The 21,548-nt window shown below is 37.0% G+C and overlaps 1 protein-coding gene across 3 annotated transcripts in view; it reads right to left on the reverse strand.

The window, feature by feature from the left end:
* ptprfa (protein tyrosine phosphatase receptor type Fa) overlaps positions 1–19,941 on the reverse strand; it is a 490,757-nt gene extending 470,816 nt beyond the window's left edge. For all 3 annotated transcript variants that reach the window (XM_066666356.1, XM_066666355.1, XM_066666354.1), the window contains exons 1-2: positions 19,888–19,941; positions 18,798–18,899 (exon numbers count right to left, since the gene is read on the reverse strand). The gene's annotated coding sequence lies outside the window, so the exon portion shown is untranslated. The remainder of the gene's footprint in view (positions 1–18,797; positions 18,900–19,887) is intronic.
* Positions 19,942–21,548: the final 1,607 nt, after the last annotated feature.

Consider the following 21,548-nt stretch of genomic DNA (forward strand, 5'->3'; position numbering starts at 1 on the left):
GTGTGTGTGTGTGTGTGTGTGGTACATAAAGAACATGATATAACATTTTATTTTGTTATTCAAAATGCCCAAAAAAAAAAAAAAAAACATCTAAGATACTTAAACTAAAACGTTATTTTTCTAAACCCAAAGTTTACAAAGTTTGGAGTTCCCTCCATTGTCTAAAAACCCCAAATGCCTTTTCTCTGCCATGAGCAGAGAGAGAGGGGCTGGCATACCGGATGTTTTATTTTACATACTTACAGACAAGCGTGCAAACAGACTGGAGAGCTAGCAAATGATAAGTAAACATTATCAGAATTTTATAAAAAGATTTTTTGATTAAAATTGGGAACTCCCTCTTTCTCTTTTTATTTCAATTTTACCCAGCTTTTGAGAACTGAGTATGCATTAATTCTGACACCTCTATTAATATTAAATAATACATTCTTTAGCTACACTCCGTTGCACCATTCAGCACACCACTGCAGGGGCATTCATGTCTGCCCACCACATTAACTGCATGCTGGTATTATAGTGTGTGCCTGAGTGAAAAGCTAAAGACCCACACAGGCTTTAATTCAGAATTTGCCATGTCATCCTGATGCTTCTTATTACTGCTAATATCTCCCTACCAATGCTTCACATAGAAGGGGAAGGACAAACACCTCTGTGCATTTCAATGTGTACTAAAGAGGAGGTAGAGAGAGAGAGAGTGGGGGGGGGGGCAAGATAAAGACAAGAGACTTAGAAAAGAGAGGGAGTGAGAGAGGGAAAGAGAGAGCATTTCAACTGATGCTGGGTGGGCTTGTAGTGCTGGGGTATCCATGTATGTGTACATTACCATCACAACTCTGAAAATGCATTGCAACGTGCTTCAAATAGTTTTCTTATCATGAGTACACCCACTCAGATTCAACCCTTTGATCCCTTCCCTTTTAAAGCTTTCAATTCTCTTTACACACATGCACAGTTTCTCTCAGTCTCCCTTCTCAGTCTCACTCACAGTCTCTCAACTCCCTGAGAACAATGTCTTTCACTTCTGGGCTGACACCCCAAAAAAGGCCTCTTTTTCATTGTAGGGCCAAATGATTCTTAAGGCAGGTATTTATTTTCCATTGTTAATAAGAAGCATGAAGTGCATGGCATCTTGTATAAATTATGCGACTTACCATGCTAAATAAATTATGAGTTTTTCATACAAGTTTTTCTTTGTGTGTGTGCGCAGTAGCACAGACTACACCCTGTGAGTACTGAACAGAGGCGACAAAAAGAAGGGGCTTACTTGAGGTCTCTTGCGAGATATGTGACTCATGTGCTCCAGGTATGTTATAGCTAATAATACGTCAATACACATCTTTAAAAATATGGGGCGAGATCGTACGTTTTAATCAACGCAATGTTGTGCTGCAGTATAACTTTATATTTGAGCAGCAAAAGGCTTAAAGAACCAATCAGCAGATCCCTCCATCATTTAAGCCCTCCCACAGAACAGTTCTGTGGCTCTGAATATGGTCAGCTATTTTTAGTTTGTAAGTATTCCATGCCAAACCATGTCCATGTGGAAAAGCCACCGGAATGGTTACCTTTCCAGCTCAGAACCGTTCAGCCCTGCAGTGGAAAAGAGGCCAAAGTGACTAAAAACTAGAAGTTCAAATACAGCTGAAACTGAATATGTGCTAATATTACATGTCTGAGTAACATCATTCACATATACAGCAATGAAACAAGCTCTCTTGCTAACAGCATGAAAATGTTTAAATATTGAAGTGTAAAATTAGTTCATAGATATTTTATCACAAGACGTTTTGGTCAACAACAATGAGGTCGTGTAAATCTGATAATTACAGGCTTCTTATGTACCAAGTTAAAAGATTAAACTCTGCAACATACAAAAGCTCACAGTTTGACTCGCAGAGTAAACAAAACAGTATTACAACAATTTTATGCATGTCTCAGCCAATCAGATTTCAGAACCAGACTAACCTGCCTTACGCAGTACTGGCTAAAGACTGTGGGAGGGCAGAGTTGTATTATAGGCTTCAAAATTGAGAACAAATCTATATGGGGTGTTTCACCCTGTGTAGCAGTCACAGCACATTTGATATGGAATCACAGATTCGCTGTGTGAATCTACAACGTCTACAAATGGCTAGAGATAAATCAGCCATTTCTCAGCAAATTCATGTATTTTCTTTCCATCTTTTGGTGGCGCTATTGATCAAAGATGCTCAGACTACAATAATTAGCTTCTAATTGTTTGTTGACAACATGTAAAATAATTTGAATGACAAAAATGCTAACTTTTTTTAAATTATTTTTATAAGAGAAAGAGTGCTTATATGCACCAGCCACACCTGTATTACCTCCATCTGGTTTTAAAACAACTCTTTTCAGACAATTAAAGGCTTGTGAGTTGCAGAGTTTAAAAGGCACGGGAATATATAGTAATTAACAAGCTCAGGACAGGAGAGAATATTTCAGTGAAAAAGAGCAAGCATTGTCAATAAATTAAATCTTTCCCACCAAAGTGTTTCACAGAGGTGCAATTCTGCTCACCATACTTAAAAAATAATGGTTCCTAAATGGCTTATGGCTTCTATGTAATAATTTAGATGGTACTGTGTGGAGGTTCAATAAAGGATTTTCACACACATTTACAAAAATTCTACTTTAAAGGACACATTTACTGAAAGTTCTTCAGGGCAATGGTTCACAAGCTACATCTCATCTCCCCCCTCGCATCTAATAATATAACTGAGTATTTTTGAATAGTTAAGGTCACTATTTGCAATGAGAATTTGTCTGTGACTCTACGTTCTGTCACTATACATTGTTGTTTACTTCATAGAACACATTGCTCAGGTAATGCCTAATGTTACTAGTTGCTTTCGACTGTGTCATAAAGTCTCATTGTAAGCAGCTTTCAAATGAATTGTCGCCAAGTGTTGTTAGGAACTGGAGCAGAGCAGATATGTGGGTTGTCTGAGGTTCCCTCAGGGCTGTTTTAAGAATCACTGCTTTAGGAATCTTTTAGGCATTTTTATGGCATTGCTCTTTTAGCAGTTTACTATGGCATTGCTCCAAAAACCTTTTTTGGCACCTTAGTGTTTTGTTAAGTGTGCAGCTAAAGGAACACCAGCGCGCTTAGAATTAAGTTCCTTCTGCATTCAAGGCATATTTAAGATGCAGGATAGGAAAGATTGTTTATATAATAAAATTTCTCATTTTAAAAAAGCTTGTCTTTAGTTGTTTTGACAGTTAACAATGTTACAAGTCTTGGCTGTTAGAAAATATTCTGAGAGGTTTGGTATTTTCAGAAGACAGACCTTTTAGTTTAGTGGGATCTCATTATGAAATCTTTACTACTCTTGACAAATGTCAAAATGCACGGTAATTTTCAACTTTAGAATTTTAGTTCAAGTGGCTTTATTTTAAAAGCCTTTACAAATACACAGCAAGCACACAGAGTTCTTCACACATACTGTGATTTTATTATTATTTTGCAGCAAACTATTTATCCTCCATATCAGCTTATCAGGGATCAGCATTTTTAAGCCTAGAACTAATGTTTTAGGGCATGTTCACACTTGGCATGTTTAATTTGATTCATTTGATTTGTGTTTGCTATAGTAGACCAATTTATTTGGAAAAAGTGTGAATGCAGCTATTCTAAAAATGCTGTAATGTCTCAATACCTGTGTCGGCCACACTTAAATAATTATTCATTCATCCATTTGTTGTCTGTAACCACTTATCCAATTCAGGGTCGCAGTGGGCGCAATTCAGGCAATCACTGGGCACAAGGCAGGATCACACCCTGGAGTGTGCACTGTTCATTTGCAGGGTGACAAACACTCACATATTCACTCGCACTCACACCTATGGACATTTGAGTCACCAAAGTGTATATTTTGACTGTGGGAGGAAACCGGAGCACTCGGAGGATATCCAGGAGAACACAATTTATAAAATAAAGTGCTTACTGGTGGTGTGATTTTTAAAATTTAATTTAATTTATTATATTCACATTAATTATGTAGTCTATTATGTCTTTTTCTTCACTTTTTGATACATTTTGCGCTGCACAGGTTGGGGGCGGGGATATATGGAGGGGGTTGAATGTGCCTGCCACCCCTGGTATTAAAAAAAAAAATAAAATAAAATAAAATAAAATAAAACTATAGACGAAACACCGTACTCTATAGACTGCACAATCAAGTCCGTTTAAATTTTCCACCATTTAATATGCACAGCAAATTCACCAACGTTAAATTAACACTATTACTGATAAATTAACACTGAAAGTGTTATAGAGTCTCTCTTTAACATAGTGCTGATGGTGATAGGGCTGTGCGCTGGTGATAAATTTAAAACAGCATCAAAAAGAAACACAACCAAGGCTTTTTTTTCCCTTTCTGAATAGGTAGCTTTTCCTGACCGCAGTAGACTCACAAGCAGTTTTTGCTACTGCTTTTCAGTCAAATTCTTGCATTTCTCTAACTCGTGTACAACAAATTTGTGGTACTTAATACAATATCCTCATGGTTTCTTGTAATGAATTTGAGCAACCATAAACAATGCAAACCACAGGCTTTATGAGAGTGGTGGATCGGAGTGTATGAGTCTGGTCTCATTGAATTTATACAATATGTTCAAATCATGGCTTGCCATTTGTGAATATACACTTGAATTACTGACACCGATCCAACATGACAATTCAGTCTTAACCTTATATCAAATGCTAAACATAGCCATAAACCTAACTTTAACAAAAGCCCTGAGTCTAAACCTAAAACCTAGAACACAAGCTGTTAGAAGTAGCAGGCTGCAGCTTACAGCAATAAAAAAAAAGTAATTATTCTTTGTTTGAATAACAGGGGTTTATATGGATCTGGTGAAACAGTGCCGCCACTGCACTGGGTGCCCAATTATTGATAGTAAAATAACAGAAATATTATAACAAATCCTTAATGTTTTGAATATGCTTTTTTTGTTGTTCAGCTGGCACTCTTGTTGAATTTATGTGTTAACGTGCTGGGTATATAATAGTAGTGATTTACTAGAGCATGTATGATATGCACATATTGTGTTAATGCAACAGATCAGCACATGATTTACTCATGATTTATTGCTCAAACAAAACTACATAAAACCCACAAGCTCTGTTACAAAAGAGAGAACAGTATGGTCTGTGATTCCTTTTTTATATGAATAATACATGGGGAGGAGAATGCATTTTTGTTTGAGAATGGATAAAAAAGGTTTGAGTGGTGGTTTTGCTAATTACTATCATTAGTATTAATAATTCTGTTTCGCCCTGCCACCTTAAATTATAAAAATCTTTATCTTGAGCATCTTGTACTGACATAAGCCATTTTTAAATATATAGTTACTGCTTTATAAATATGTTAAGAGGTGCTTATGACTGTATCATAAATTCACAATATAGGCCACTTTCTAATTAACGGTTGCCCACTGCTTACAGTGTGGAGTAGATCAGATATGTGGACTGCCTGGGATTTCAAGTTTTAAAATCTTTTGCACATGAATACCATCAGAGGGGTAGAATGTGTCCTATTTGTCACAGTGTTAACCTGAAGTTCCCTTTGTAGAACAAGAAGAAGCTTTATAATCCCACATGAATTCCTTGTTAAAGGTCTAAACCAGGAGGCAGTAAACGTATGCTTATGTAACACATTGTGCAGAGCTATTTGTAATGAATGAATCCATTAGCTGGGGAAGAGGTCATCACCCTGCCTGAGGCTGTGTCTGAATGATCAAATCTCAACACCTACTGCTGTGCATGTTTACATTCTGAGTATATATGAAAGCTCACAGGTTACAGATTAATTTCAAACAGGTTTTAAGCTTAAAAGCATAAAATAACTCTAAAAGGAATGAGGTTAAAAAGGACTTTCCCCCAAATCCCTTCACCATGACACTTAAATTCTGCACATAATGCAGAATATGGTAAATTTTTTTATATTTTGCACATACAGATATTGTACAGTAGGTACAGTAGAGGTACATTATTTTTACTAAAGCTACAAAAATATATACACATACATAAAATTAGAATATTACTTAAAACCAATCCAAAAAAAGGATTTTTAGAAATGCTGGCCAAATGAAAAGTATGAACATGAAAAATATGAGGATGTACAGCACTCAGTACTTAGTTGGGGCTCCTTTTGTCTGAATTACTGCAGCAATGCGGCGTGGCATGGAGTCGATCAGTCTGTGGCACTGCTCAGGTGTTATATGAGAAATGAGTTGCTCTGATAGTGGTCTTCAGCTCTTCTGCATTGTTGGGTCTGGCGTATTGCATTTCCTCTTCACAATACAAAATATTTTCTATGGGGTTAAGGTCAGGTGAGTTTGCTGGCCAATTAAGAACAGGGAGACCATGGTCCTTAAACCAGGTACTGGTAGCTTTGGCACTGTGTGCAGGTGCCAAGTCCTGTTGGAAAATTAAATCTGCATCTCCATAAAGTTGGCCTCTCCTCTCTTCCTCCAGACTCTGGGGCCTTGATTTCCAAAGGAAATGCAAAATTTACTTTTATCAGAGAAGATAACTGTGGACCACTCAGCAGCAGTCCAGTCCTTTTTGTAAGCAAGACGGTTCTGACGCTGTCTCTTGTTCGAGAGTGGCTCGACACAAAGAATGCGACGCTGAAACCCATGTCTTGCATATGTCTGTCCGTGGTGGTTCTTGAAGCACTGACTCCAGCTGCAGTCCAGTCTTTGTGAATCTCCCCCATATTTTTGAATGGGTTTTGTTTCACAATCCTCTCCAGGGTGCGGTTATCCCTATTGCTTATACACTTTTTCTACCCTTCACCTTTCTATTAATGAGCTTGGACACAGAGCTCTGTGAACAGCCAGCCTCTTTACAATGACCTTTTGTGTCTTGCCCTGCTTGTGTAAGGTGGCAATGGTCTTCTTTTGGACAACTGTTAAGACAGCAGTCTTCCCCATGATTGTGTAGTCTACAGAACTAGTCTGAGAGACCATTTAAAGGCCTTTGGAGGGGTTTTGAGTTAATTAGCTGATTAGAGTGTGGCACCAGGTGTCTTCAATACTGAACCTTCTGACAATACTCTAATTTTCTGAGATACTGAATTTGGGATTTTCATTAATTGTCAGTTATAATCATCAAATGAAAAGAAATAAACACTTGAAATATATCAGTCTGTGTGTAAAGGATGAGTATAATATACAAATTTCACTTTTGAATGGAATTACTGAAATAAATCGACTTTTTCATGATATTCTAATTTTATGACCAGCACACACACATACACACACACACACACACACACACACACATATATATATATATATATATATATATATATATATATACACACATACATACACACACACATATGTACACATACAATTTTTTTAATCCTGTCTGGAATAATCATGTATTGCCAATTTTACTGGTGTACCGGGTCTTGCATGTTTGCCTGGAGTCCCTTTTTTCAGTTGCAGTTTTTTATTTATTATTTTTTTCCCCCACAGCTTTCTTCTTTCGTATCAAATTTGCTCATAAATAACTTGGTCTCTGAAAATTGGTTTCTGACTTTTACATGAAACACCTTTGCAGCTGTGTCTATTTCCTTATTTATTTATCTGTTTATAGTCTGAATTGTCTTTTATTTACCTAAGCACCAGTTTCACTGAGACGTTTTGTCATAAATGATTGACCAATCAGAAATTCTGATGATGCAAATAATTAAAAATAAATTCACTGCTCAGTTACCTGTCAACTTTAAATGTAAACAGTGCATTTTATAACTAAATCTGAACTTTATTTCTGTTGGCATATGGCCCAACATAATTTCACATAAATAAAAAAATCTGATTCTGTATTAAATTAATTACAAAATGCTATATCTTATACAATAAATATATGAATTACATTCTTACTGCTGCTTAAGTAAGGTTTGGAAAATAAGCTATGTTTTTCTATGAAGGATGGGGATGGGGGTGGTTTATATCATCTCCCAAATTAAACAGGCTTGTATAGCATATGGTCCTGATCTATATTAAGTCTGCAGAACAAAGATGATCATCCATCACCTAAGGCTGCTGTAAAAGTGAATGGAGATGAACTGCATTAGAAGTAATAATGAGTAAATAACCGATAACTTAATCTCCTAATAACTGCCAGCTTTAAAACAGAGGTTCAATAATGCACTGATAAGCTTCTCATACTGAAGTAATATTTACTTTTCCTCAAGCAATGGCATTTATTTTCATATCTAATAATCAGAGCCATTGTAATTAGTGGTTTATGGAATGGCTCCATAGAGGGTAGTGAATAATATGGGAAAGTAACTTAATGAAGTTGTTGAAGAACATATTTAAAGCCTACCAGATCAAAATGACATTAAAATATTTGTCTATTTAAACTGTATTAAAAATCAATTACAATCATTTTATTGCCTGGTGTAGGCGTAAAAATATTTGCATGTAACAACCACACAAGATATGAGTACTTTAATATTTAATTGCACTTTAATGAATTAGGTTGTAAATGCAAAAAAAAAAGTTATGAAAACATGCCTGTCATGTTAAACTTACTCTGAGCATTTTAGATGATGCAAGCCTATCAGGGCTGTAAGGGTGTTCAAAAAACACATAGAAAAAGCAGAAGCTCTACATCAAAGCTCCACAACTTTATACAGAGGTTGGACAATGAAACTGAAACACCTGGTTTTAGACCACAATAATATATTAGTATGGTGTCGGGCCTCCTTTTGAGGCCAATACAGCGTCAGTTCGTCTTGAGAATGACATTCACAAGTCCTGCACAGTGGTCAGAGGGATTTGAAGCCATTCTTCTTGCAGGATAGTGGCCAGGTCACTACGTGATGCTGGTGGAGGAAAACGTTTCCTGACTCGCTCCTCCAAAACACCCCAAAGTGGCTCAATAATATTTAGATCTGGTGACTGTGCAGGCCATGGAAGATGTTCAACTTCACTTTCATGTTCATCAAACCAATCTTTCACCAGTCTTGCTGTGTGTATTGGTGCATTGTCGTCCTGATACACGGCACCGCCTTCAGGACACAATGTTTGAACCATTGGATGCACATGGTCTTACTGGTGCAATGTGCAATTAATGAAGATTGGCCACCAGGCTGCTCCAATTTAGCCATGAGACCTCCCACACTAAAATGACAGGTGTTTCAGTTTCATTGTCTAACCCCTGTATATGCCTTTATATACCAAATAATTATATTAAGAAATCTAAATATAGGTTCCTAGGAACCATATTTCTGTTTTTGATTTTGTCATGATTGATTAGAAACTATTCAACAAGATCTCCAAATATAGAAGCAACCTAGATGTTCTTAAAATATGTACATTATCATCCATATTCACTTTATGAACACTAAGTGAGTGAACTCCTGTCCACTGTTAGCACTGCTTCACTAAATCCACATAATGTGTGTGTTATACACTCGAACATGTATTAATGTTGTGAATTAATATTGGAACAAGTTACAGAGGAGGATGGCAAATGAAAATTCTGCTGCATCTAATGTTTTGGAGTTTAGGGTTAGACTTAGACGTAAAGTCTTTTTTTCAATATATGTTTTCCATATAGTGCTCCAGCATAGAGAACGGCCCACTGCCATTCCCTATAAAAGTACTCTGTTTAACAAATCAGTGAGAGACACAAGAACTATGTCTAGATATGTATATAATAGTGTTCTATAATATAGGTAATATTGACTAGCACACCATAACTATTTCCTAATAATGTCCAAGATAGTGTCATTTGTAGGGAACAGGTATTAAGGACAACTAAATGACCCCATGACTGTGTTATAATAAACCACATCAGGTCCTAGAATATATGGAATGGTGATTAGAGGACAATGTTTATTTTTTCTTTGTTATATAAAATGGTAAAAATAGTATTTTAAGACACTTTCTCAATATTTTTGAGAAACTCCCATTATTTTGAAATTCAATGTCAAAATATTGACATAGTATCTCACAATAAAGAGTTACTCTTTCAAATTAATGACCATCAGTTTCTGACGTGTTTCTGAGAAATATGTTAATTTTCAAATAGATTTCATATTCTTGGAATGCTTTTACTTCAAATGAAGGTTAGATTTCTTTCATGTTTTCAGCTTAAGATCCATACAAGTGGCCTTTTTCATAGCCTTATTTTTTGCGGGGGATGCCAATAATTCTATAAGGCACTGTAAATGGATAAATAGCCTTCATAGTTGTTCTCAAACACATATGGATTGAGACCTTGCAGCAAACAGCACCAGCCAACAAATGCTGTCCCATTCCATTGTTTCCATGGCCACTGACATATTGCTTGCAGTATTTTTATGACCTTCGACAAAGGGTTCTTTTTGTTTCTCTATTTCCAACAGATGTTACAGGGTGCTTGAAGACCATGCACTGAACCAAACAGTGAATCTGTTGAATTTATTTACACTGCCTGTTGTTTTCTGGTATTAAGAGGTAGAGTGCTAAAACTTACTCATGTTCTTCTGTAATTAATTTTGACTGGAGGTCCAAAAAATTCCTAAAATCAGACATACATGGTAGAATAGCCTTTATCAGAATAAGACATTCTAATCTATGTTCTAAGATAGAAATAGAGATGATTCATTGAAGAATTACTATTAAAAATAAAATTGAGGCTAACATGTTCACACACACACACACACACACACACAAGCTTTTTTTGCACACTCACACACTAGTTGAAGTGAGTATGCATGACTAGTTGAAGTGGAGACTGGAGGCTAGCCAGCAACAGCAACTGAGTAGCAGATGGGTGTTAGGTGCTTTACTTGAGGGCACCTTAGCCATATATGTTTAAGGAGGAACAAGTGCTGATTTTTCACTCTCACTGCACACATTATTCCCTACCAATCATTTCCAGCGATGCAGTGATGAGGTGGTGGTGTGTTGTGCTGATAAAAGTGACTCAGACACAGCAGTGTTGCTGGAGTTTTTAAATACCTGTTTAAATACCCAAGTATAGCCTGCCAATCAAAAAACATCCAGTCAACATCGTCTTGAGGGTAGCATTCGTTGACCACTGCTGACTTACAAAAATTGTGTAGCTATAGATAAGCAAGTATCTCTGACTTTAAAGCTACAAAGTGGACCAACAAGGTGGGTGTGTCTAACAGAGTGGACAGTGAGTGGGCATTGTGTCTGATCCACTTGAGCAGCACAACACACACTAACAGACCACTACCAAGTCAGTCTCACTGCAGCACAAAGAATGATCCACCACCCAAATAATACCTGCTCTGTTGTGGTCTTGTGGGGGTACTGACCAATGAAGAACAGAGGTAAACAAAGTACACAGAGCAATAGATGGATTAGAGTTTTTATAAATTAAGATGAGCTGATAAAATAGATAATGAGCACAGAAACAACAATGTAATTTTAATGTTATATCTGATCAGTGTATATTGCCCATTTAATTAATACATGCATATATGTAGAACTGGCAATCTGGCTTCACAGTTAGAAGCACTGAAGTGCAAGGTGCTAAAAGATAGTAGCTGGGGTCTATGGCTCTCTATTTTTGCCTGATAGTGCATGCTATTATGTCCTAGCACTAACCACAGGCCAGGAGACAAATCTATAGCCTGCTTCTAGGCTAATGACAAGCAAATAGCAGCATATTGGGAGCTTTTGTGTAGACACTAGTGAACATATGGATCAAAGCAAACATCACTTACCAGCTGCAGAGCCAGTGCTTTTAGCTTTTGTCACATAACATTGCATAAGGCATGGGGTGTGTTAGGTAATTGGTGGCACTTTGGTGGGCTAAGAGAAGCTACAAGTGAAGCATACGAACAGCTGAGGAAATAATGAGAAACACAGCTCAGCCATATCATTTTATAATAAATAAACTGCACATGGTAATGATGTTAAATAGCAGCAGTAAGGCTCCGTAACAGTACTGTTGCGTGTTTGTGTGTGCAATTAGAATCTCAAGAGGACACTAACATAATTAATATGAACAAACAACATGTTTCGTAATCGCAGCATAATTAACTCAATATAAAAATGTGGCGTTGGTTTTATGAGCTGTGAGAAATAAACTAAACGATATTAAATGTGTCCATTAAAAAGTAACTCTTCAGGGCTTTCTGTGAACTGCGCATGTGGCCATTTTCATCCCCATCGCTGCTCAGTGGCTCCTACTCATTCAGCACAAATGCTCTGAAGTCTACATCATTAACTCCTATTAAAGTTACACCCGGCACTAACCACAGGGGAATTCGGTGTGAAGATGATGATGAAGAGGATAGAAATGACCAGGTGGAGAAGATTCCATTAAACCAGGTAGGCACATTGTGTTTTAATTTGACTTTCGGATGGTAAAAATGGGCAACAGTTTATAGGGAAATTACTCTGCACTAGCCACTTCATTACAAACCCTTCCTTTGTGATTTTAGTGTTACAGTTAATGACTAGTATAAAAGCTGTACAGTGCCAAACTGACAGCACTTTACTGGAAGCTAAGTGTAATTAAGTCAGTAAAGCAAGAAAAAACAAAGCCCAGAATTTATTTCATGGGAATTTAGCTGGTATTCCTCCAAGAATAAAGTAACCCAGATTGTACAAATAGATGTCATAGACCTGGTATTCCTGACACTATCAAGATTAAAGTACAAAAATATAAAAATACTAGGCAAAAACGGGTCACTCAAGAGTACCTAAACACCTCAGTGTCACCGCGAGACTGAGAATAGTCCACCAACCAAAAATATCCAGCCAAAAGCATCCTGTGGGCGGCTTCCTGACACTACTGATGAATGACTAGAGATTGTCTGCGCAGCAAACTGATGAACTTACTGTCTCTAACTTCACCTCTAAGGTGGATCAATGCTAGAACTTTTAAAAACTATATACAGATATTATCATAGTATTTCAAGTTTCATATTTAAGTTCACGTTTAGTTAGAGGTTTTTTTTTTTTTTTTTTTTTTTGGAACCTACACCTCCTCAATATTTACAGAGGTGGTTCTATTGAGCAAAAGGGAGCATGCAAAGTCATTAAAAAAAAAAAAAGTCTGCAAACTACAGCCCAGAGGCCATACACGACCCACATGGCTTGAATCTAATGTGAATTTGCTTTAATTACAAACAGATAAAATTATTGGTTATTAATATATGTTTCGGCTACTCCAAAGTGCTAATGATTGGTTATCGTATCAGCCCAAGAAGTTAAAAAGCGGTGCATCCCTAATACACAATGTGTGTGTGTATGTATATACAAATGTACAAAAGTCATGTTTTGGCTGTAATGCATAAATAAATATGTAATTTAGTTTTGAACAGTACACTAAAACCACACTAATAACTTTTGAGTTCAACGTTACTTAAGATTTGGTTCAATTCGTTTGCAGAACACAGAAACAAATTTACCCCCCCAGTACAGAACCATTCCCAGGATCCTGAGGTTTTAATGCTCTGTGCTGATATATGCATTTTATAGCTTCTCCCTGTTAAAGTTTTTAGCTCTCTGATCCTCACATCCCACGGCGAGAAGTGCACTTAAAACGCAAGTCGCTACAGTGACGCTAATAACATCATAAGGACAGAGTTATTAAGCACATTTAATAGCTGATATTCCCCAGGAGAGTGTCATCGTCATTAGGCACCCGATGCTCCAGGGAGCCTAACTTTTTTTCCACATGGCGGCCATGACTAACCAATCATCCACAAATGAGCGCCATTACATGAGGAGCATGAATATTCTCCCTGGTAAGACAGAGGAGGAGGAATAATTGAGTGCACTGGCCCAAAAAATGAGGCGGTTTCAGTGCGTGCAAAAGAGAGAGACAGAGAAGCGACAAAGCTGGCCTTCTCCAGAGAAGACAGAACACACTGATCGCACACATTTAGACCAATGCTCAGTTTCAGACCTAAAGTGTCTCAACGTACAGAGGGAAGAGTGTCAAAACAAATACCACGCTGATACATTACTGCACTGCTGCTCCAACGACCTACTGCAATGCCCTCATAAATGCACCCAGCACTACACAGCAAAGCACTTCTCCACCGACATGTGTCTTCTCTAAGGCACTGAGATATCAAAACTTATTTAGCAGTCCTTGCAGATTGCAGGCCTGTTTTGCAAAGTCCTAACACAGCATTAGGAAGTTACATAATACTGCATTACACTACCAATGTACTTTTCCTCCTATATCAATGCTTTCTTATTCAGTACAGTATTTGTGTGCATCTTTCCAAAGGACTTATGCAGCAATACAAAGCTTCAAATGGTAGATACACAACAATAATCCACCAGCTTCAACAAATAAAACAACCACCGAGCTACTGCTATCATAACCAACAGGTTTCTAAGTGATTCTTGAGTCAGAATTTGGGTAAATCACATTTCTCAGGTCTTGTTGGGAAATAAACCCACAAATATCTATTTTCTCACTGACAAACGATGAAAACAAATATATCATCTTAGCTTAATGTTTTATTTTTAATGTGTTATGATCATTTTCTTCATAACAAGTATAAATCATCAGTAGAACTCAGATGTCTCTGTAGTTAGCTATTCTAGCACCTTAAGAACTGGACAGTTTGAAGAAAATGCACCTGAATAAGTAGTTAATTCAGCTTTGTATCACAGAAGAGTTAGGAGTGGGTAATAATATGTGATTATTGAACACTTCTGAAGCCGTATACTCATTCATTCATTATCTGTAACCGCTTATCCAGTTCAGGGTCACGGTGGATCCAGAGCCTACCTGGAATCATTGGGCGCAAGGCAGAAATACACCCTGGAGGGGGCGCCAGTCCTTCACAGGGCAACACAGACACTATTGAGTCGCCAATCCACCTACCAACATGTGTTTTTTTGGACTGTGGGAGGAAACCGGAGCATCCGGAGGAAACCCACATGGACACGGGGAGAACACACCAACTCCTCACAGACAGTCACCCGGAGCGGGAATCGAACCCACAACCTCCAGGTCCCTGAAGCTGTGTGACTGCGACACTACCTGCTGCACCACCGTGCCGCCCTGAAGCCATATAACGCCTTAAATTTACAGAAAATCCAGCACAGATCCTCATTGCTTTATACCAGTACATAGCTACCTTAAGATCATCACTAGTAGTCTGAGAATGAAGCACTGCTCTTTTTTATTTGTGTTCTGTGGTTCTGTTTCATATGGGAATATTTTAACAACTACACAGTGTAATAGTATGTGCTGCAGCATAACATGAAGCCTACACAAGGGAGCATTCGTGTACATGTTAATTTTGTGCCTGTTAAAATTTTATTATTTAATTATTCTCCATGACACATTTTTGGTTTTTTGAAAAACCCAGATATAGAACATTATCTGGTGCTAAACAATTATTTTCTTCCACGTAACACATTATGCTTTCATTTAACACCCTTGTTTATGAAATGTATGCAAATTAGTTACAAAATTAGTTTGCATCTTTTACTTGACCAATCCTATGATTGAGCTTTAACCCCTTAAATGCATTACTTAATGTTTTACTGCTCTTTAAACTAATCCCACCCACTGTAAATCAAAATGTGGTTCAGTTGATCCCTGTGTTATTAGGAGGATTAATCTAATGAGCAAGCTCTTCTGTCCATCTCTTGAAGGCCTAACCATCTGAGATGTCTCTGCTCAGACAACATGGGATTTCTCTTCAGTAATATAAACAATTCCCAGAAAGGGTCACACTAACCCAAAAATACCGATTCCATTTGGGAGAAGCTAATCTGAATTCTTGAAGCAGATGGCGGGGTCTCTTAGTCACACACCACACGGACAAACAGCTTTGGCCTTACTATAAGCTTCCTTGAATTCCCTTCAATGTTGACATGGCTGTTTTCACAAAAGTTATTTTGAGATTCAGTGATTTTAGCAGAACTAGGATTAGTAAACAATTATTTTCTGTGCCCAAGTAATCTCTACTCCATTTTAAACTCAGCTTATGGTTACCTACTGCTGTCTTACTCATCTTAGTCAAGTTCTATGAAACTAAAATGTATACATTGTAAATGTATGTATAAGGTGTACAGATACATTTTCATGTAATGTACAATTGTAACTTAAAACTAAATCATTCTTCTGCTTTCTTGTAATTTTATGGGAACTGTTGCGCAGTATTTAGAAAAACAATTGTCGTAAAAGAAAGAAAGAAAGAAAGAAGTATTGGGACACTAGGTAAGATTTGGGTTATTTTATTATTTTTTTTTTTTCTTCCCTAGTGTGATTCACTTCTAGAGCACTGTACTGAAATCAGTTGTGGGGGGTAGTGTCCCTTTTATTCTCAGCCAGAGTCTCTGCCCACATGTTGATGGAGAGTCTGTTATATTCAGTTTATTAAAGAAGCAATCTATAATACTGACCCCAAGTGTTTAATATCTGAACTATAACACAGTTTCAAACAGTGGAGAGAGCTGTCTGCCTCCTCTCCAGACATGAAGCTCAACAGGTTGCCAGTTTGAGGAAAACTGAATGAACAAGCAAGAAACGAGTTTAACAACTTTGGACAATAACAGCTAAGAAAAATGTGCAATCAAAATATTTACACAGAAAAGTGTTCAGCATTTCACTGAAACATCTAGCTACCTATGCAAGAAAACGACAAAAAAGTGAATGAGCGGCCACCGTTCCCCTGCATTTACAAGCCTTTACTGACTGGTGTTATTGTTGAATTTCCCTTCCACTATAAATGTCATTTAGGAGGCAGAACTTTGCTTCTTAGTCACAATTTTCATAGACAAACATTTCATTCCACTTTACGTGTCCGTTTACAAGTCTTATTGGCGTTATTCACCAGATTTTTTTTAAATTGTTCTATCTTAAGAGTGGAAGCTAGCACTATATATAAATTTTGAAACTTTTTGAAGCAACTGTTATTTCAGTTTATCCGTTGTACAAAAATTGTTACCAAACATTAAAAGGCAAAAATGGAAAGAGCCGCTGCCATTTTCTTGGCATTTACAAGAATTTACTGTCTAAACCACCTTAAAATTGTAGACTAGACAAGGCTGGTGTTAATTTCCCCTCTACTATAAATGTCATGTTAGGAGACAGATCCTTGCTTCCTATTCCTTTTTTTTGGGGGGCCCATTTATTTGCGTTCTACTCCAGCTTCTTCTTGAATACTCATTTCCACTTTAAACAGTCACTAAAGCTAGCACTAGGTTTCATAAACAAAACTCATTTTGAAACACTTATTTCCCATTTTATCCATTTAAAACACACGACCAAGTGTACACCATCTCACTAAAACATCCTACTAGTGAAACACATATTTGCTGTGTTCTATCAAGCTTACTTTCTCTGTCCCACTTTAAATATGTGGTTATGCGTGAGTTTTCAAACACAATTCTCACTCCTTAATTTGTTTAAAACACATACACACCAAAGAGAAACATGAATCTACCTAAATTTCTTTAAAACAAACAGACAAATGTATTTACACCTTTCAATCATGTTGTTATTCACCTTCAGTCCTGACACCTCTCAAACGTCACTATGCCTCTCTTTCTTTATATAAAAACCAAAGTGGTGTTTACTCCTTTTAATAGGCCAAAATTTACTCTCATTTTACTCCGTCTCTGGTCATAGTGATTTTTAGAAGGGCAATGGGGCTTTATGGGTCCGGTAAAATATAACATCTACTCTGTTCACTTGTTCATTTCATGGATGCAAGTGAAGCGGTGGGTTTAGACTGAAAATGATTGGACAGAGGTCGGGATGACAGACAGGACCTCAGAGGGTGGGATCACAGGAGACTGGGCACTCAAAGAGAATATACTGCTTCTGCAATACTACGAGAGGCAGCAGTGTATTAGCATTGGTCGTTTCCTTAAATCTATGACCACACACCCTGGACATTTTATGACAAAGTACAGTAAATATCTTACAGATTGCTCCTTTAACCTGGCCTCACTGTCAGGATTCTGCCAGTTACATTCTGATTGGCTATCTACCTCCTTGTATACATCATGCCAAAATAACAGACTTGTGACTGGTTCTTTTGTGTGTCAGTTAAATTTCAGTAAAATGTCTGCAGTAGTGGCGAAAGGTACCAGACTCTCACTAGAGAATTTGGCAATGCAAGACTATGTTCCTTTAATACACTGTGTTCACAGTCACACTGAAACACACACATAGGTTTCAATACAATATTACCCCCAAAAAGAAAACACATCAATTCACATGCTGGTGCAGTGCTTTTTCCGTGATGCAACCCTTGAATAATGAAGTGACAAACTCTTCTTACTTGCCCCTTTCAAATTATTTTTGTTTAATAAAATAAAAAGGGTCATTTTTAATACTATCCAACAACGCAACAGTTTCCATAAAATGACAAAAATGTTTGAATTTTGACACTTTTAAACATATTTGTACACTTATATATACATGCATATGTAAACATGACAAAATAAGTAATCTTCTTAAGACCGGTTTCCAACACCAAGAATTGTCAGTAGTCATTCAGTTGTAGCAATGCAATTTGCATTGCATACTTTTTTTAAGAATAAAACTTCATTAGAAATTTAACATTACATGGCATGCATGTTATTTTCATTCATATTTTGAATATTAAATAAACTACCAGTCTCCTTTTGATAAAAGGTTTGCATCTATGCCTTCATACAGCTTAACTGACTCAGTGTTGTTGATGAAGGTTTACTCTGTTGTTGCTGTTGCAATATGATGACTGTGTGTGTGTGTGTGTGTGTGTGTGTGTGTGTGTGTGTATGAGTGTATGAGTGCATGTGTACGTGTACTGTGCTTTAACCTTTAGATCAGCAGGATGTCCAGACAGGATCTCCAGGTGACCATGCTGACCGTCTCCTCCAGAGTCTTGTGCCAATGCCACCCAGAGCCAGGCTTCATCCTCCTGTAATGTGAGTGACAAAGGTAATTGCATGGTATTTCAAGAAATTAATTGAATGCCACCCACTTCATAATCAGCCCTCAGTATCTCTGTCTGCTTGGCTAAAGCTGTCATGGAAACAATGTTAGAAAATGAGACAGAGAGCTTGCTACAGCCCAGTGCTGGTGGATAGATAATTGAGGTTGTGGTCAGTATTTAACAAAAGGCTTTGAGCCTTCAGCTGCAGGCTGCAGGAAATGGACGGATGGTTTGTCATCTTTGACAAAGTACAAAGGCTGTGTGTATTTTAATTAAATATCAAATGATCTCCAGCAGTATGATACTGCATTTATTTGTATTAAATGTGGGTTTTTGTTTATTTGTTTGTTTTTGTTTGTTTGTTTGGGGGTTTTCAGCCTTTTCAATTCAGCATTCTATTACCCTTTTAAATGTAAGCACTGTAAAAGTTAAAAAGTACATCAAGACATTTCATAGCTTATGCACCAAACAAGCAACCAGTCGTAATTTATATTCCTTTTCAGTTATTAGTAAGCACTGGCACAGATATATCATGAAATAAGACTGCTAGCTTCAATTCTACATAAGGAAAACCTCTAGAAATAAAATATTAACTTCCTCTCTGTGGAACACAACCATTTTCTAAAGGCTAAATCTTCATTAACACATTTGTACATAATTATTTTAAACATATATATATAGGGAAAATAGAACAACAGAAGAAAATAGTTTAATGTATTTTTAAAACAAATATTCATTCCCCCTGCATTCACTCTAAACATTTCATTTTTCACTTCAGTTATAAATTACTAGTTTGGTGAGTAAGCTAGCGCTAGCTAGTTAGCCAAGCTAGAAATCTAAATTAAACTTGGTAAATTAATCTTTGACAGCTTGGTGACGTACAGCGCCAATACCCAAAATGTAGTAATGAGTCATTTTATTTGACCATATCTCGGTAAACATGCATTTCTCATAGTTAATTAGAAACAATTACTTTAAATCTGTAAGTTACCACAGCTGCTCTCTCCGTCATACTCTGCAGTTTACATTAAACTTTGAACACCCCCAACGGTGTTCGGAAACTCTAATAGGTGTCTTGCCTGTGACGTAGATTGTGGACAACGACTTTCATATTATTATGATTATTATTTTATTTTATTTATTTATAATTTTTTTATGCGGTGGCCCTAAAACTCCGTCGTAGGGATTTGTGCCAAAAAGAACCGCACAAAAAATTCACCTCAAACATAAAACCTATGACTTAGAAACACAATATGCAGCTATGACGTTTGTGTTCCATGACTTTTGCGCGTGAGCTCTGGGTTCTGCGCGTGCTCTCAGTTTTATGCGCGAGTTCTCCGAGTTCTGTTCGTGCTCTCTGAGTTTTGTGTGCGAACTGTATGAAACGCCAAGAGGGTCAAAAAACGGCATCTAAAAGACGAGTTTACTTTATATAACGCCGAGAAATACGGCGTGGCGTTAATTGCGCCGTAAAAGTATAAATACCGCCGTTTTTTACGCTGTTAATGAATAAAAATTTAAAAAGTTGTCATTTTTGCACTTAACAATCAGTAATAATTATGATTAATTATTAATATTAATAAACAAAGTGAAGCGAACAAAATGTCTAAATGCACTAGTTTAAGCAAAAAAGGACTATATGTTTTAATATTAGGAATATAAGGGGGAAATTAATTAAATATCAGAGCTATTCGGCAACGTTCATAAGCGTGATATGCGAGTCCCAAAGCCGAATAACACACGCTTCCTGCACTTGTGTCGTGAACAACGTCCAGGGCACTGAGTTGTCACTCAAAACCTCCTTAGCCTATGGGAAGGCACCCCTGAGAAAACCTGCCTGCTCGCGAAACTCAGGGATCACAAATTTCAGAGAGCTCACGCACAGAACTGGTGCAGCTGGCGCACAAAACTCACAGAGCACGCGCACAGAACTTAGAGAGCACGCGCAGAACTCATGGAGCATAAACGTCAGAGCTGGATATTATGTTTGCAAGTTATAAGTTTTACGTTTGAGATAATTTTTATTGGCACAAATCTGGTTCCATAGTAAAGCCCCAGCTGGGTAATATACAGACAGAGAGGATGAAATAACGCAACAAATCGAGCGGATATAAAGTCTATTTTATCCAGGATTGCTGAGCAGGACTACATGGCATATTCTCTACAGGCACTACCTTTCCCATAATGCCAGCCTCATTCAAAAAGTTTTATCAGCTAACGCTTTCGGTCATAAAATAAAGCCAGAATTATTTATTTTATTTTATTACTGTTAATATTATTATTATATTATAATGCACATTAAATAAAATTAGAAGTCAGCCACTCAACAGAAAAATATGTGGTTTTTGTTATAACCATATAAACTATCAAAAATTCATATTAAACCACAGCAAATTAATTAATTAAAGTAGAAAACGCATCAAATGGACTAGTCTCTATTTATGCAAGCTCATAACAGAGCATTGGTAACACAAAATAATGGAGGAGACTGATACTATTTTTATTTATTCAGTGAACATAAACAAAAACTAATTCAATTACAAATTCCAGTAGGGTTTGTTCTTCATGTTCCATCCATGGCAGAGTAATGTTCACTTTTGTGTTAAACCAATTAATCAATGTAACAGTTTTTTA

Source organism: Hoplias malabaricus, chromosome 3 (assembly GCF_029633855.1).
Source record: "Hoplias malabaricus isolate fHopMal1 chromosome 3, fHopMal1.hap1, whole genome shotgun sequence".
Taxonomy (NCBI): domain Eukaryota; kingdom Metazoa; phylum Chordata; class Actinopteri; order Characiformes; family Erythrinidae; genus Hoplias; species Hoplias malabaricus.